Genomic DNA, 6,376 nt, shown 5'->3' on the forward strand with positions numbered 1-6,376 from the left:
CAAATTGCCAACATTCCTTGACATGTCCATGTTGCTTTGACAAACTCAACATTATGACCCACGTGGGAGGTAACATCATGAAGTCCACATGGCTGCAAGGCACTTTCCTAATTTACTTAAAATCCTTGCATCTTGATAAAGTAGTAAGGTGCCTATCATTGATCCTTTTACATCTAATGATGGACCAAAACATGTGGCCAACTAATAACATGTGTCAATACCTTAACCAATGAAACGCCTTCTGTATGCCAACTCGACTCGACAGCTTGCTTGACACCTTTACTTTGTCTGTGGCCCATAAAGGAAAAAAGACCCACATGCCGCAAGACAAAAAGGTACTTGGCCACATTTATTAAAGTTTGAGCAATTCCATAATGTAAGAAAGCACCCACCATATATCTGTGAAAGATTTGATGGTCTAGAAAGTTGTAGGGGTGAAAAGGAAACTTAGGAAAATATGGAAATACATAAGGTTATAATTTCATATTTCCATTGGAATTTTAATATTTAAACATTGGGAAGTGATGGTTGGGTGGACTTTATCATTTAAATTTAATTTTTTGGTGGGAGGAAAAATATGGTTAAAAATTAACTTTGACCTATTCCATATTTCAAAGTCCTACCTATTAGGTTGTTCTATTTTAATCATTTTGCATTTTGCCTCAAAATTGTTAATGTTTCTTCTCCACAAAAATTGAGTGAATACTCTTCAAAGCTTTCATCATCTAAGAACTTCTTATATGTCTCTTCCACTACAAGACTAATCTATTTTCCTCTAAAATCTACCACAATAAAGTCTAATGTAGGCATAGGGGGCTCCTAGGACTCCTTCCTCTATATTTGTTGTGGTGATAACAATGTCATTCTCCCCTCTCATTTGTTTTAGCTATTCCCTTAAGGATATTTTATCTTCTATGCGAAGGGGAGTTTATGTGGGGAAATACTCTTCAACCCTAGAAGAGGAACCCTATTCTAGTTTCTATCTCTTGGAAGTAGGTGCAACACATGGGCTCTCAAAAAGTTGTCTCTTGTAAAGTGGTACAAGTTGCACACTCTTTACCACTACATATCCATGTCTTCTTTACAATGGATATTGGTCTGGTGTTATGATTACTCTATTAGCCAATATAATCTCTACCTTAGATGCCTTGTCTAGATAAGTTTGGTTAGGATTGCTTTCTTTTCATTCAAGATTTGCATAAAACCAACAAAATTGTTCATAAGAAAATTCATTTTGGCACCCCAACATTTCTTATCAACATGGGGATCATATTTTGGCTCAAAAATATTTACAAAATCTAGCATCTTACTATATACTTTCCACTTTTCTTTCCTAACTTCTTATTCTTGCAATGAAAATTGATTTTTGATTACATCTTCTAGGAAGTAGGTAATATGCTCATGGCACTTGGCTCTTGTTCTCTCTTTGAAAAAATCATAAAAACCCTTTGGATCTATGAACCAAGAATGGGACTAAACCATCTGAGACTTATCCAAAAATTTCTCTAAATGTCTCCACTCTTTTTTAACAATAAAAAAATTATGCATAATAGTAATTTGAGGGAAAAAATATACCATTGGATCTACCAATCAGCTCTTTTTCTTCTAGCAGTCCTATTTGTCATAGGATTTTAGCAATCCGTACCTTTAAAGGCACCTGGTATGGTAGTACATGTGGTTTCCCAAGGAAACCATATACTCTAAACATAGTGTATATTGCATATGGGATAATGTCCCCCCAATTATGGCCTAACTTCAACCCTTTAGCATAATCCTTTGGTTTGATTAATTCTAGTAGGGATTGAGGTATTATTGGGTTCTCTCCAATTAATAAATTATGAGCTTGGAGGCAAAATACCTATCAGATCTGATGAAACTAGCATTGGTGACCTCCCATGTCATGTCTACACTCCACAACTAAAGATGAAGCTTTTCTACATCTTTTTCTAACTCTAGTTTCATTTCCTTGGAAAAGAAAGTGACACCCTTGTACAAACACATGTACATCAACATGGAATACCAGCAGAAAGGTTTTTCAACTTTTCCCCTGCTTATGCCTATTAGTCCCTTATGAATTTATTTTGATAAGTATGTGGAAAAATCCAATATTAAGCTCATGCCATATTGCAATGTCTGAGCAATGATAAAAACAATAGATCCTTGGATATGCTCCTATTCATCCATCCCAAATATCTTGCAAAGGGAAAAATAAAGTGCCTAAGCCTTAGGGTTAAAATATTTCTTCATTAACGGCTCTAGGGTATTTGCAATTACTGGTAGTTGAACTATCTTAACAAAATGCTCTTGTAGTGGCCCTCTTCTCAAGTATACCATCTACGCATCATATCTAGTTTGCAAATCCTCCAGGTCAATTTTTTCATGTACCAGATGATTAGGGTTTAATTTGAAAACTTCCTAAATTAACTCTAATGAAACCCTAAAAGATTATACCCAACATGATTTTTAGCTATCCTTGATATGGGGTCATATTTCTTTGCGATCATTACAAGTAAATCATCATCAAAGAAAACTCCTGGTACAATTAACCTACCAATGTCAAATTCCCATACATTATTTAAAGGAGTGGCAAGTTTTCTTTCTACAAACCACTTATAGAACAACTCTAAATCCCCAATAGATGTCTTAGCATCCCTCAACCAATTTTCTTTGTCATGGAAACCCTCGATGACTAATAACCTAGGGTTCTTTGGTATCAATTCTTTTCCCTCAGAGAATTCATTTGTAGATTGTGGCATTTGTTCTAAAAAATCATCATGTACAACCCTTTTTTGATAATATATTTTTCATGAGAAGTCCCTTTGTGGAGGCATCTTTCTTATATTATCTAAATATGATAGTGATTTTCTCAATTAACTGGAAGTTTTGATACTTACTCAATCTTTCTATTTGCTTTACTAAAAAATCTATTTGCAGCAATTCACAACTCTTGGAAAATGCACTTTGAGCTCTAAATATTTATATTCTCTAAGAATTCTATAACCTTGGTGTTCAATAATGAGAAAATTAGAAATCTTATTGTAAATTTGGTCTCACATAGAGTTGCATTGATCAAATTTAATGCTTCTAATAGTCATATTTCTAGTCATACCATGAAATTTGAAACCAAGTTGTTGATCTACATCAAATCAGATGGTTAAGCTTTTAAAAAAAAGTTTGCTTTACCCTTTTTTGAAATAGGACACATGTCAAAACCTCATTTCCCCACTTTTCTTAAAGTTTGATCAATTCCATAATGCAAGGAAGCGACGATCATCGATCTCCAACAAATTGATGATCATGAAAAAATCATATTATTAATGCATTTACCTTAAGATTTTGCTCTCGTTGAGCTAGCTCATCATCAACCTTTTCATACACATAACACACCTTGGATAGTCAGGATAAGATATTTGGTAGGTAATCCATCTCAGCATTACTTAGTACCCTTTGAAATAGCTGGCCCCACAATAGCCACATGTTGCAATGTTTCTTCCTTGCTTTCTCTAAAGCTTGATCATCTTCATAATGTAGGGAAATGATAACCCTCGATCTCCAAATGAACAATGGTTCCACAAGATCTTCTTTAATACTTGAGTCATCAACTATATCCAATGAGGTAATGCTAATTTGCCAACTCATTTTGACAACATTCTAGTTGTTCTGACATGTTTCCTTTTTGTGGCCCACTAAAGAAATGACCTCACCAACTCCACTTGGCATCACTACACTTCCCCACTTTCTTTAAAGTTCTTTCATTTCTAGAATCTAGGGAAGCACCTATCACCAATCTTCTCAAGATTTAATGGATAGGAAAATTGTTTGATCTTATAGTGTTTCAAAAGGCTAAATGAGACCCGCAGGGACATGTGTCATGATTACACTTCCCTGCATTGTTTAAAGGTTTGACATTTTCAAATTTAGGGATATGCCTATCATTGATATTCTTTTTGATGAATGGTTGGGAACTAAACCACGTAAACGTTAAAACTTTTCAAAAGAACACTGTGTCATTTTATTCAAAGTACAACCATGGGTAGAGGAAAATGCACTGATGTAAAAATATTTAAAAGATTTACGCAAAAATTTTGAAATGAAGGTTTTTTAGGGATATTTAGGGATCACAAAAATTTCCTACACATTTAAAAAAAAAACAATGCAACCCTATTTTTGAAAACATAGGACACAATTAATATTAGGATAATGTAAAATTAGAGTTTTATCTAGGGAAAGAAAATTTAAAATAGACAACCCCTAATTTCAATAAGTCAACTATATTTTCACCGTAAAATGCAAAAAAATTTAAAATGTGATAAACCAAGCCAACATATCAAATGAATATCAAATCTGCTTTTCAAAATGGTATACTCGAGGAAGAATTATACACTAAACACCCTAAAGGATGTGTAGATCCAAATAAAAGGAACATGGTATCTAAGTTGAACAAAACTCTTTATGGATTGAAGCAAGCCCCATGAGCACAATATTAAAGACTACATAACTATTTAGTAAAAAATGGTTTTGAAAGGAGAAATGATAACAACTTATATTTGAAGAATGGTAAAAACAATGAAGTATTGCTATTTGAGATATTTTCTAATGATATCATATTTGGAGGAAGAGAAGCATTATGTAAATAATTTTATAATGAAATGAAAAAGGAATTTTAAATATCTATGTTTGGTGAGATCAAATTATTTATTGGTTTACAAAGTTTGTCAAATAAAGTTTGGCATTTTTATTTTCATTTGTGAATGTGTGGATAGAGTGTCGAATGTGAGGTAGTCTATACTTGGATCATTCATCCATCGTGGAGAAGTAGAGGAGCTTGGAAGAGAAAATTTGGAGAAGAGCTAGTAGTTGCAGCTTGGAAAACAAGGAGATTTCTTGGTGGGCTTGCGAGCACAAGTTGAGATCTTCCTTGGAGGTTTCTACCAAAGTGTGGATCTGGACTAGCTAGGGATTGATTTGGATCTTAAGGGATCTTGCAAAACTATTACTTGCTTTGTATTTGGCCATAATCGGGAAGGCCTTATAGCCCGACATATTGCATGTAATTAGTTATATATTTATGAATCAAGAATTGTAATTTGGTATCAGATCTAGCATTATTATTTCTTTTTGTTGTTGTGTTTCCACTACGTGGTTGTATTGCATTTCCTTAGGTAGTTTCAGAGCACAGTCGTTCCTTAGTGTGTAGACAGATAAACGAAGCTAAGGCAATTTGCACCAAGACTTGGGTTGGAGAAGTGGATCTGAATTGATCTTGATCTGATGGTGGATTTTCTTTCTAGAGTCCTAGATCTCTTAGTTGTGAGGTGGCAGATCATGTTTTTGACTTGTAATTGTAAGGGGCTCATAGATGGATCGATGGATGTGGATATGGGAATCTAATATTGTCGAGGCATGATCATAGAGAGTTTTGGATTGCAAATATGTAATCCTATACTTGTGATGTGGTTCTTGATTGTTCATGCAAGGTGGAAAGTTGTGATCTAACTTGCAAACAATTCAAGGTTGTCACAAGGAGCATGGGAAGGATTTGTTGCAGAGGGTTTTCAAAGATCTTGGGAGATGGCCCTGAGAGGATTGGACCCTAAGATGCTTGCAAATCTTCGTGATGTGGTGGAGAGGAGGTTTGATGAGATGATTGCTCGATTTGAAGCTAGCATGGCTGATTGTGTTAAGGATGGGGTAAGGAAGGAATTCTATAGCTATTTGTGGAGTTGGAGTCTACCAATCTGGAAGAGAGTTGTTTGGCCAGTTAAGAGACTTGTTTGTAAGAGAAGATGGCATAGCAAGGTTGATGTTGGTTTTGTTGATCAGTTTGTCCAATCTGATAAAAAACCTACAAAATAGCTGGAGGTTATTATTGAGGATATTCCTAACCTTGTTGATGCTAGGATGGACATTGGTTTTCATGACCAATTGGTTGAGCACTTGGTCGTGGATGATTCAATTGCTATTGGTGGTGAGTTGTGTGCTGCAGAGAATCTTGTTGTGAGGAATGAGATTGCTAGTGTTGTGAGTTAGGCATGTGTTGATGGAGATCTTCATGTTGTTGCTAATGTGGAGTTGGTTTTTGCTGGTGTGGATTCACTAGTTATTGATGTGGATGAGGATTTTCTGATGAAGCATTATGTTCAGTTTGTTCTTGGGAGCGAGCATGTCGATTAGATGATTGAGATTCTAGTGTTTGATAGCATGATGCATATGTGGATGATTTGCATATTGGTTTTCTTGTCCCTGTTGGAGTGGAAGCCTTTGGTGAAGATGAAGATGGTGGGTGATCTTTCTTTGGGCATCAAAGTGTGGGACACACTTTTCTACTTACCTGGGGAGTCTAATGCAGGAGCATCTTGGATTTACTTGGTGACTA

The sequence above is a fragment of the Cupressus sempervirens genome, chromosome 9 (genome assembly GCF_028749045.1).
Source record: "Cupressus sempervirens isolate cs-2001-9-10 chromosome 9, ASM2874904v1, whole genome shotgun sequence".
Taxonomy (NCBI): Eukaryota; Viridiplantae; Streptophyta; class Pinopsida; order Cupressales; family Cupressaceae; genus Cupressus; species Cupressus sempervirens.